Genomic DNA, 13183 nt, shown 5'->3' with positions numbered 1-13183 from the left:
TATAATACTTGAAAGAAAGTGTGAATCTCTTGTGACCTAATTATGTAATGAGGAAGAATTTGCTTTGCTTTTATTCCAAAACTGTCTGTTGGATTCAGATGTCCCTCCATGGGAATGGATTTCATGACTTAAAAGGGAAACTCAGTTAATCAACTGATATTGTTCATCGTTCTGTTTGTTCCAATAATTGCTGCATTTTGAACACCAAAGGAAAAATTATAGAGCCTGTCCTTAGAAGTTCTTTTTCCTCTCATATTAAGACAAGAAGGATTATATTTGCACATAAATTGAAACAACTTTGAGTTAGGAGCAAACCAGCGATAAACCCATGCCACTAATTATACAGCAACCTCATGGGAACACAGTGCTTGAGAACATGTGAAAAAGTATGTTTGACCATGAGCTTTGCATATGTCATAAACATGTGTAGGAAACACCATTAGGGGAACAAATTTAGGTGAAAAAATTACTTAGTTTTCCAACCTTTTAAATTAGACTATTCAGTCTATTAAAATAACTTCTTTTTGCATTTAAAATTTTAAGGACCATTTGGTCCTGTTTCAGTAACTACAGGGCCTAATTCTTAGACCTTAGACTTACTGAGAAAACAACAAAAAAAGATTTTAAAAAGATCTGAAAATAAACAGAAAATACCAACAGCTGAGTGTTACAATTCAATGAAGATCACTGAGTAACCTTACACATTCCCTACTACTTCTGTCCTTAAATGTCTCTATCCTACCAGAGGAAAATTTCCTAATTTGCATGGATGCTTTCTTCTGGAATGGTTTACTAGAACCTGTCAGTTTCCCGTCGTTTGGAGGACACCCACAAATACTAGAGACATTTTTTTTAACTTTACTTGAAGTTTCAAGATTGCTTTTTGGACAATTCTAAAATACCTATCACATTTCATACTGAAAGCTATTTACAAAACAGTAGTGCATTTACCCAACATCCCTGAGAGGTCACTAAATGAATTTTCAAGTGAAAAACTCACCCAAAATGATGTTTTTCCTAAGTTGTAGTGAAAGCTTACTTTGGAGGATTTTCCTTTCCAACTTCAGTGTTAGAAATATTTAATTTGTTTCTGGAAATATTAGTTCTACTTAATTTGTAGGTGGTTAATCTTAAGAGTTTATAAAAAAAAAGCAGGGAACTTGGCTTGTAAGGTTGTCTATTTTATTCACTCATTCAATAGCACTAAGCTATGTCTAAGTCAAATTTTGACTACAAAGGGAAATGCTCGAAAATTAGTGGAAAATAGTCTGTTCATCATTAAATGTTAATTACATTCTTCCAATCTGCTTGATTTTAGATCCCTCTCTGCCAACAAGAGCATATGTATTCCAGTATGTGCATTAATACAGAAACAACCATAAAATCTCATTTTCTGAGCTCTTTTAATACCTCAGCTTAATCAAGACAGTCACCAACATGACTCAGTAGAAGGGCCTTACACTCAGCATTACAAAGAAGAACCAGGGCAATGGGAAAGCTGTGTCTTGATGAAAGTAGTTGAGGGAGAAGACTGGAAATGAGTGAGGGAGTCACAGGAACATGGAACAGCACAGAATCAAGAAGGCAACATGGAGAACAAACCAGAGTGACTGTAATTTCAACCCCATCTCCATGGCAGTGTTTTGGGGGACCCTACTGTAGGAGAATTCCAGGGTCCTCACAGGACTGAACCCTGGCTTTGAGAACTGGTTGGTCAAGAATACTCTGCTCCAGTGAAGGAATCACCTTTGAGCTTCCTCCAGCTCTCAGAACCAATCAGCTGCTCTAGTCACTCCATCTTACTTAAAGGAATCAGCAACCTCCCCAATGCAATATATCGTCATGGTATATGCCTATTATGTGCCTACTGAAGACAGAAGGCATCATGTCCTCAGACCAGTGACTGTTGCAACAGCCACAAACCTAAGTCCCACCCACAACTGCTCCAGGGTGAGCGGGGAATATCATCTCAACAGTTACAGACCTGAAACCAGCTGCTGGTACAAATCCCTGCAGTCACTTGTGTCTGTCCACTGGAATCAAGAATAAGAATGAGCCTTGAGATCCAGCACCATGAGACTTTACTCTGCATGACCTAGAAAACATCTAGGTTCTTGTCCTACAAAGCTGGGATCATGGACAGTAGTGTACATCACAACTCCCATGGTACTTGTGCATGCCCTGAGACACCTAGAGAAGAGCTCCTCCACAGTCCATGAACTTGGTACCACAGCAGCTGTGCCCAGAGGCTTGGTATCATTTGTTCTTATATCTTTGGTGAAAGGGGAAGTGCTGGGGATGTCTTTCTGTATGCTGAATGTGTTTCTCTGATTTATTGATAAATAAAATGCTGATTGGCCAGGAGCCAGGCAGGAAGTATAGTATAGGTGGGATAGGCAGAGAGGAGAATTCTGGGAAGTGGAAGGCTGAGTCAGGTGTTGCCAGACAGAGACAGAGGAAACATGATGTGAAAGTACCAGTAAATACAAGCCACATGTCAACTTATACATTGATAGAAATGGGTTAGAATATAAGAACGGGATAGCAAGGAGCCTGCCACAGCCAAACAGTTTATAAGTAATATAAGTCTCTGTGTGTTTACTTGGGTCTTAGTGGCTGTGGACCAGGTGAGACTGGAGAAAACTCCAGCTACACTTTGGACCTGGAACAAAGGTTGTCTGAGTCCCATAACAAATTAATTAGCAACCTACAAGCCCAGCACTTAATATGACTGCCTCACAGTAGCCAGGAAAAGTCCAACTGTATTCAGGAAACTTGAATCTATAGGTTTGGGCACCAGAATCTAACATCATATGTCCTGATCATATGGAAACTAGAAAAGCACTATCACATCCTGTGTCTCCTAAATAAAATAAAACAGTTACTCCTGATTTCAAAGGCTCAGGCACCTTCACATTCATCCTAAGGGACTTAGGAAAGGTCACTTACTTTCCTGCATCCTGAAGATTGCCTCTGTGCATGCCATAACCATTGGCATCACCTTGCTTGCACCAAAAGACTGGCTTTTGGTCTGTTCAACATAATAGACCACCGACAAGGTAGCAGCCCCAGCCTCAGTGGATCCATGTGTCACTTAGGATCCTGAGAAGATGTGTAATTGGAAGTTTAGGTCCATTGCAAATCATGTAACTATCTTTATAAACAATGACTATTTGAGATACTTGTATATGCTCTTAGCCTAAATCAGAAATGAAGAAATCACACAGAGACTGCATCACTTAGCTCTCTTAAAACCAGTGTCAATGTATATATACAAAACATATTGCCCTAGAAAAGCTACTCCATGAAAATGGAAGAAATGATGTGCGCACATCAGCATAGAAACACAACTAAAATAACACTTCTAAGGGAAAATAATTGTTTTAGAAATAGACCTCAAGTTCATGAGCACATATTCTGGTTAGTCTCAGCATCACACACACCAAACTGTTAAGGAGTCTTATTTGTATTCTAGATAAAAATTGGCATCATATTAATATTAATTAGCATGTCATACTAAGTAGAACCAGTCCAAGTCAAGAGTACCTCTGTCCTTCCAAAGCATGTTACACAGTTGTTCACATGTGAGCTTTAAAGTCAGGTTGTCTTAAGTATGTGCCTTTAATGGCTTACTTAACCCTTATTCTTTAAGATTGACTTGACTGATTGAAACATGGGAGTGGATGGGGGAGGCATAGGAGAGGCAGGAGGTGGGGAACAGAAGGAGAGAAGCAAGGGGAAACTGTAGTAAGGATGTAAAATAAGTGAAAAATTTTAATTAATAAGAAAAGATTGCTTTACCTACATACTGTTGGCAATAAAGCCTACACAAGGATATTAGATGAGACAAATATGCATGTTTCTTACTAAATTCAGAGTTTCCCACATAAAAACAGAACTAAGGCTTAATAAATATTATATGGTTTTGTGCTACAGAATTATTAAAAGCTGACTCTTCTAAAAGCATTCTGCAAATCTTAGTTAACTCTGATTAACTTAAAATTCATTTATTTGTGCGTGTGTGTGTGTGTGTGTGTGTGTGTGTGTGTGAGAGAGAGAGAGAGAGAGAGAGAGAGAGAGAGAGAGAGAGAGAGAGAGAGAGAGTAGGCACACACATGCACAGTGCATCTGTGGCAGTCAGAGGACAACTTGCAAGAGTCAGTTCTCACCTCCCACCACGTGGACCCTGTAAATCAAACTCAGGTTGTTTGGCTCCAGGAAACGTTATCCAATGAGCCATTTCACCAGCTCTTCTATGGTTAACTTAATGTGATCCTCACAATATTCTGATAATAGTTAAAATAAGCTGAGAATTAGATGGGATCTTTACCAAAAAGAAAAGTAGAAAATACTGGTATAGCTTTATTCTGTCATTTAAAACATCAATTCTAATGCAGTCCTCTGTGTTTCATAATGTCTTGATATCTTTGTAAATTTAGATTCATGTAACAGATTGCCATAGACAGAGTGAGTCACATAATAAACATTTACATCTCATAGTTAGAGATGTTTAAAGTTGGAGACAAACTCAGTATATGCTGAGAACCATTGCCAGGCAGCATCACTACTGGGTCCTTCTTGTATACTCACATTGCAAAAACCAAAGACAGGCTATTTATCCTGACTCAATTCATATGACTACTAGTGGTAATTTTGTTCTCATAACCTTATCTAATCCTTTTTACCCCCAAAGACTTCATCCCTAACTATCATATAGTAGTGCGATAAAGAAGCTGGACATATATGTTTGATGGGGAGAAAACTTGATCTATAACAACAGGCACTCAAAGCTACTTTTAAATTTTGCCTCAAAAGCTAAAACATTTCAAACTGTGACCTAAATAAATGACACATGACATTCATTCACAATCACACACACACACACACACACACACACACACACACACACACACAAATATGATGAATCTTTAAAAACAGAATCTTTGTTGAATATCAACTTAATATCAACATAAAGAAAATTGTTTTGGTAGGGGGATGAATCTTAATGAAACATACCTGAGTCAACGCAACCACAAATATAATCATTCAGAAGCTGTAAGTATAGTGTGATGGGTTTGTTTCCTACTGTTCTTGCACATAGAAACATCTACTTATAAAACATCATCTACTTACAAAATATCATCAAACTGAAAACATTCAGCAGTATTACTTTGCCTACCTTAACTGAACCCTGTTTCCATTAACTAGTACCATAACTTTCATCATTGTATATAGGTAATTGTGGCAAGTCACAAGAATATGTTATAAGGAGTCCAGCTGTGTATTAAAGCTATACCTTGACCAGGCCAAGGGTCAGTCAAGTGTGAAGCCATCTAGTAAAAACTATTTGGTGTTACACAGCTTAATATTCAGCTGTGCCTTGTTATGAATTCCTTGTGCTCACAATTCCCATAGAAGTTGTGTGTGAACTTCCTGCTTAGGCCAGTACTTGGATAAGGTCACCTAGGCAAAGACAAGCTGGTAGAAGATGCATAGCTTTGTTTCTTGTGCTAATGAAGCTCAGACCATCCCCTTACTTTGAAGCCTATTGGCTCTCCAGAGCAATTGACCGAGAACAAAAGAGGTTTTTACAAATCAAGGTGGAAGGTAGGGTGGAGCAATATTCCTGAGGAGGCAGAGAACTGAATGGCCAAGGGAAGAAGGAACAGGGTTTTCTGTGGAGGAGAAAGAACAGCATAACCAGGGAGAAGGGAAGAACACAGAGGTTTTCTAGACAGTAAGGCAGAACTCTTGTAGAGAGCCAGGAGTAGAGAGCAAGTAGAGGTGGAGGGCAAAGAAACAGAGGACAAGGATGAGGATGGAAGCATAAGAGCTTAGTTGTTAGCAGGACTATTGTTGTGCCCAGATCATAACCCCCAGAGAGACCACCAAGAACGAGCATACCAGAATGCAAAAGCAAGGTTTATCTGTTACAAGTCATGACAGGGAACTAAACTCAAGCCATCTCAAGTGAGGCAGAGAAGAGTTACTCTTTCTTGGAGAAGTTAGTTTTTATAGGCAAAACCCACAAAATTTCTTAGAGGGGAGGGGGTTAGTACGGGTCCATCCTTGATTGGTCCAGTTTTTCCCGGGCCTGGACTTTATCTTATTCTAGCTTATCTGTTTGCCCTGTCAGGAGTTTTACAACTCCTCTCCGGGGTCTGGTCATGTTATCTCCGGAAAGGGGCATCTCGTGGTTAATTGGTTACCATCAGACATCCTGACTCTGTTCTTTTGTTCCTGGGGCTGGTGCCATCATTTCTGGGGGACTTGAAACTGGCCTGGGTCTATCTATATTGAGATATCTTTGTCTAAGGCCCCCTTTTTGAGACAATAGAGTGAGGGTCTTGTTGTGCCTAGATCAAGTCCCCAAAGCTGCCACTGGAGACTTTAGGTACAGAATGCAAAGGTAAGGTGTTTTCTAAGTTTACAAGCCTCCAGAGAGGCTCTTCCAAATCTCTCACTCACAGCAGGGAGGTTGGAAGGAGCACTCCCCTTTCTTTGTGAGGCTAGTTCTTAAAGGCACAGACCATATAATTTATTTTAACCTGACTCCCTTTTTAGTCTTTTGGTCGAATATCCTGACTGTGTTTTCCAAAGTCCCTGTAGCAGATACAGCCACCTGGGGAAAAGGGATCTAAGTTCTTATCTACACTTAGGAATCCTGGTTTAAGCTTCTCTTTGTCTGTAGGGGATAGAGTGGGGGGTTTTACTGAGGTATCACACTATGAGAGGGTAGTAAAAGAGGGGACAAAGAAGAACTGAATGTCAGGATAGAAATGAAACTATGTAGGCAGGATTTCAACCCAGAGAAATAAAGTAGATAGACAAAGAGCTTGGTGTATCTAGATTTATTCCTGCCCTGAATGCCTGATGAAGCTGTAGCTGTAAAGATAGAATTTTGGCTTAAAGGAACAAAGTTAACAGACATAAGAGCATAATGTACACAGCCCCCGCCCCCACCCCTTAGGTATTCCATGTTGGACCTAGCATCTTCCCCGGACTCTGGGCAATCTATAGGTAATGTCAAGAAAAAATAAAACAACACAAAGATCTTCCCCCTGATGATCATCATTATCAACCTCACTGGATTCAGAATTTCCTAAAGGATAAGTCTCTGAGTATGTTTGTGAAGGCATTTAACTAAAGAGGGAAGACCCAGTTCAAATGTGGGTCACTCTATTTCTTGGCTGTGGTCTTGAAAATAGTAAGAGGAGAAAGTGAGCTGAGCACAAGGATTGAGTGAAGCCACATTGGAGCCATCTTACCACTATGCCTTTTCTCACCATGACAGGCAATACTCCTCAAACTGTGAACTGAAATATCCTCTTTTCCTTGAGTTGTTTTTTGTCAAGTACTTTGTCACAACAGGAAAGTAACTGATAGTCTCCCAATTGCTCTAGTTTAGATTCCAGTATCATAGAATTGTATCTGAGGTTTCCTCACAATAATATAAATTGATTCACCACTTCATCAAAATATGCCACAAAGAACTTAAATTTCCAGGATGCCCAATATCATCGCTAGCCCTGAGTGTTAACCCTTGAACATGAATGGGACTGGTGACTGTGACTTGCTTCTAACAATAGAATGTGTCATAGGTCTCACAATGAGTTGAAGAGAGGTTAATAAGAAAGACCCTATCCTGCTATCTACCTGGACGAGTGACTCTCATGCAAGCATGGAAGAAGTTCACTGCTCTCTGACAATTGACAATGGCGCCCTACAGGCAGTTTTCAGTGAAAACCAGCAAGAAGCCACTTCCTCCAGTCTCAGAAATACAAGAAAACATTTCCCAACAACCTGAGTGATCTTAGGAATAATTTTTCCCCAGTCAAAACTCTAAAGGAGAATTCAGCCCTGACAATAGCACAAGGGCTATGTCCAGAACCTGAACCCAAAAACCTGTAGAACAATGCACATCTATTATTTTGAACCATTAAATTTCTTTTATTTTTTTTAACATCAAAAGGAAATGAATGTGCTTACTTGTCTAACTTCCATTTATTAAAAATCAAAAGATACTCACAGAGATCCGCTTGGCTCTGTCTCCCAAGTGCTGGGCTACAGAGAGAGTTCCAGGAAAGGCACAAAGCTACACAGAGAAATCTTGTTTCGAAAAAACAAACAAACAAAAAAATCAAAAGATAGTTATGTTATTTATTCAGCTACCTCAGACCTACATACTGCTTTCTCCTCATAGCTAGCTATATTTCCATCAAATATAATAGTTTTCAATCATCTCTCTTCACTTCTCACTACTCTTTGGTGGAAGATGGACAATGATTAAGGAAAGAAAAGAGAGGAGAATACATCATTCCATGCCCCAGGTTCATTTTGCCCATCTCAGCTGTATTTGGTTCTGCATATGGCAATTGAAAGTCATTTAATTCACTCAAAATGTTTTAAACAGGACAGGGAATGGGGATGGCAAATGAAAGGTTATCGGTAAGAACACTGGGCTCTGCAAGTTGAAACTGCAACTCAGCTTCTCAGGGATTCTTTTAGCTTCTTCTGTTAAAGGTGTTTTCATCTTGCAGGACTTACAGGAACCCTATCTAGAAATGACAGAACTGGCTCAGAGCAGGGCTGTTCTTTCTGTTCATTCTCCCTACTTCTCACTCCTCTTTCCTCCAACTGACCTTTCTCCAAAGAGAACTGTGTATGTGCACGTGTGTGTGTGTGTGTGTGTGTGTGTGTGTGTGTGTGTGTGTGAAGAGAGAGAGAGAGAGAGAGAGAGAGAGAGAGAGAGAGAGAGAGAGAGAGAGAACATGCATATATGTATGTGTTCCTCAGGAAATGGCTACTGTGTGCTTTTCTGAGACAGAATTTGTCATTGGCCCTGGGGCTGGCCAGTTTGTGTAGGCTGGCTGACCAGGTATTCCCAAGGATTTTCTTGTCTTCACCTCCACACTGCCGGGAATTCAGCTTTCATCACCAAGCATGTAATTCTTTATGTGTATTTTGGGGGGATTGAACTCAGGTCCTTGTGCTTACACAGAAAGCATTTTACCAACAGAGGCATCATGCCAGCTCCAAGCAGACTTCTCTTTGTCCCAGCAACCAGAACTCACTTGCTATCTAACATGATCACTGACAAAACTTAACCATGTCCTTGTAGAGATAGGGTTAGCTTCCCTTATTGGAAATGAGATCAGAATAGAATTTCACCTGTGGGAACAAACAGAACTGGAAAGGTCATTGAGGAAGAAATGACTGACGAAGCCAGACCTGTTTAGATAGTAACAATTAGACACAGATGGACTGGAGAACAGAGAGCAAAAGTGATAGGAAAGATGATTCAGGGCCTGAGTTGGGAGAGTTGTATTCTGGGTGGAAGGCGAGGAGGGAAATCATTTATGAAATATTTAGATAGAAAAATTAGGAGGACTTTTTAATGTGCTATAAAATATTCATCTTCCCCCAAACACTGCTCAACCCAACTTTCTGCAACCAGTTGGCTTATAAAATTGAATTACTTTCAACGTTAATCTGAAATCTTGGAAAAGCACATTATTCATGCTAAAGGTCACAAATGAGTTAATTTCTTCTACCTAATCTGAACATTTCAAACTTGAGTGCAGCTAAAAAGTGACCAGCACGCTAATTGCAAATACCAGAGATAATTGATTCAAAATATGAGAGCCACTTAGGCATGAACAGCCTTCATTTCAAGATCTAAAACCCAAAGCAATGACTGTTAAAGCAAATTGTGCTCCTATAAAAATGTCTCTCATAGCATTTTAAACTGCCATCCTTTCTGAAAAATGTGGAAAACTTCATGTCTTTTAAATACCTAGCATACGGCTGTAAGCTGTTGTACATGTGAGTAATTTTTTATTTCACAAATGCTTATATATGATAGCACATAATTAAAATAAAACTCTTAAATTTTCAAAAGACAATTAACATAGGAGTAAAATGATCTGTGTTTAAAATCATAAAATCATCATTGCTCTAATTATTAGCAGTATCCATTTTTAATCTATGACATTTATAAAGAAAGGGATTCTACTTATCCAGACTTATTAGCATAATAATCATTGCACTTTACAAGGCTTTAACAATAAATTACTTCCCCTATATTTAAGTTTTGCTCAGACAAACAGAATTAAATATGTTTTGAACTTAAAGGTTAAAGCCCCTTCATTAATTCTGTTATTGTTTTTCATAAGCCAGCCTCTCCATTTGGATAACTCCTGACATTGTAGCATTGATTCTAATCATTTTCTTGTAATGAACCCCAATCTGGCGTGCAATAATGCCTGTGGGCATTTTTACTTGTAAGAAACCTCAACCTTTAACCCCTCTCTTTTCATTTGCATAATCACTTGCACAAATCTTCCTGTGTTGGGGAAGTGTCTTCATTTTTCTGCATTGAACTTTCGTTTTACCATTTGGATCTATCTCTTTCTTGGTTCTCTCTCTCTCTCTTTTATTTTTTTCCCTCATTGCTGCTCCAAGCCTGTACTCAGGGCCCCTGGGGTTTGTTCCCTGTGGTTGGTCTTCTTGCTTTGCCTCATTTTGGCACCACTTAGAAGAGACTATTAATGAGTGTGATGAGCTTCCTGATGTACAAGAGCAAATCACTCTTCCAACTTCATTTTCAGGTCACTGCCCCATGACAAACACTCCAGAAATGTCTTTAGACAGAGCTTCCCTCAGTCCCTTGTGCCTAATCTCTACAGGGTCTATACGGCAACCGTGATGATGGAATATAAGCTCTCCTTTTTATGTTCCCCGTTCTCCACATTTTTACTTCCAATTATTATACACAATTTAATTGAGTGCACTACTGTGGGATCCGGGAGATGGCTCAGTTAGTGAAATGCTTGCCATCAAACCTGGGGATCTGAGTTTGCTTCTCAGCTGGGCATGGTGGCATGTGCTTTGTAGTCCTGACACTGAAAAGGTAACAAGAGGATCCCTGAAGCTCACTGGCCAGACACCATAGTCAAATCAATAAGCTTCAGGACCCAGTAAAAGATGCTGTCTCAAAACACAAAATGGAGAGCAATGAGAGAGACGATTAGCCACCAGATGCACACATGAACATACATACACTCTCATACAAAGAGCTACTGCCAAAAAAATACATATGGACTGTTAAACGCAATTTGTATATGGATAGATACCATATAGATATTTTATAGTATGCAAATAGATACTATTTTAGCGATCCTTATTCATTCACAGAACTAGTCTTTCTATGACTATTTTTTTAAGGATTCTATTATTGGTTCTTCCTGCTTACTCAGTGGCACATTTAATTCATTTCAGACACAGATTGTTAATATTTCTCCATTTTGATCTAAATTAAATTCTGCCAATTACTCCATAATTTGTGGTCATTGGCAGAAATGTGTTAAATGTTTGATAAACAAGCAAACAGATTATTGTGTATAAACGAACTGCATCAAATTAAGGAATTACTTTGTATTTGTGAGTCCGTTACATTAACTTTTCCTGCAGCAATGTGAACTAAAGTCTATTCATCTAGACAGAATACTAGCAGCAGACAGAAGTAATGATTTCACCAAAGTCCAACAAGATGAACCTGAGTTCACTGGACTTGCGTCCAGGGTATGGATGAAGGGTTGTTTACGGGAACTTAGATGACCACAAAACATCTATAGAACTGTGAGTCCCCACCCCATTATAGATGAGGGCAGCATGGTGAACGCTGCACCTTGGAGTTCACTTTCAATTAGCCTTCCACTTCCTCTGTCCTCCAGCACCAAGATCATCTGTAGCTGGAGGGCAGAGATCAGAAGGAACCAATAGCTGGAATCCCATGAAGGTCCTGTGACCATCTCTTCCTCATCCCTCCTTCTACTATGGAATGTAAATTGCTTGTTACTATTATCATGGACCTAGCTGCCATGTCAGTATTCTGCTCAGTTAGTTGCCTGACTACCAGGCCAAAGCAATTTCTAATCTGAGATGGTGATAGGATGATGTTACACCTGGAGGAAAAAGCCATGCTTAAACTGAGCAAATGTTTTATACATTGCATTTTCCAAGAGTAGCAATGGCAGGACTTGAGAAAACAATGAGAATTTTATCAAAATCTACTGCATCCAAATGACAATTTTAAATGGCTTTTCTTTTATAGGCTACAATTTCTAAACATCCAAATTTTCTCAAATATCTTCTTTTCTTCTTCTGAATGTCTTTCAAGTCTAAGTGAAATGGAGGTTTTAGAAATCAAAGTACCTGAGGTTTCCAGGCAATTGACAAAGGTAATTTTATAGGCTGTAAACTTCTTCTTGAGACTATGGGATCCTTGAGGGCATGTCTGAATAAAGCTCTAACTCTACCTGTGCCTATGGAAATGACTCCTCATGAATATACAGCAATAGTTGTATATTCAGAGGTGATAGTCAGTAATGATAAATGGATACATAAATTTACTGTGGGGTCTAAACTGTTTACAAAGGCTAGAATTAACAGGATGACTTTTAATGTTTTTTAGCTTTAAAACCCAAAGACATATTAAATACACATTTGCTAAATGTTTGCAGAATAGTGAGTGATGGCCACCTCTAGGTAAGGGCTTTGTGAGGTATAGTCACGTTGTCAGTCCCCAAGAAACTATTTAAAGCAGTGATGTGCAATGGTCCTAACAGCCTGATTATGTCCTAAGGGAAGCATCACCTAGGGATTTAACTAGTGGTTGGAAGCCCTCCAGAAATTTGAGGGAGGAGGCAAGAACTATGAGAGACTCTGGAAAGCTTTGTGTGACATTGGGTGTTGGATAACAGGGAAGAAAACAGAAGTTCCAGCTTATCAGAACCAGGTAGTGGGTAAGATTTAACATGTTAATGGCAGAGTACATATTTTAATATATTATCAACAAACTCACTCAATTTCACATTAGAAAAGTTCAGCAGCAGGAGGGGCCCTTACCTTGAACTTTAAAGCAATTCAGGAAGACTTTTGAGTTGAAATGCTGTGTGCTTCTCTGCTTGATGGGCCTTGAGGAGACTCTTTCATTAGAAAGAGGGTTCTAGAACAATGTTCCTTGAGAGTTAGTTTCCCATTATGCTTGGATAGGAAATGTCTCTCAAAGTGTTTATGATAAAAGAAGGCCAAGAATGTATACAAGACTACAGGGGGCAAAAATCAGAAAATCTTGCACAAAAATACATTTGTCATGTGCAAGAAGCAATTACATCATAAA

This window comes from Peromyscus leucopus, chromosome 6 (assembly GCF_004664715.2).
Source record: "Peromyscus leucopus breed LL Stock chromosome 6, UCI_PerLeu_2.1, whole genome shotgun sequence".
In the NCBI taxonomy this organism is placed as follows: Eukaryota; Metazoa; Chordata; class Mammalia; order Rodentia; family Cricetidae; genus Peromyscus; species Peromyscus leucopus.
This window is presented reverse-complemented; position numbering follows the sequence as displayed.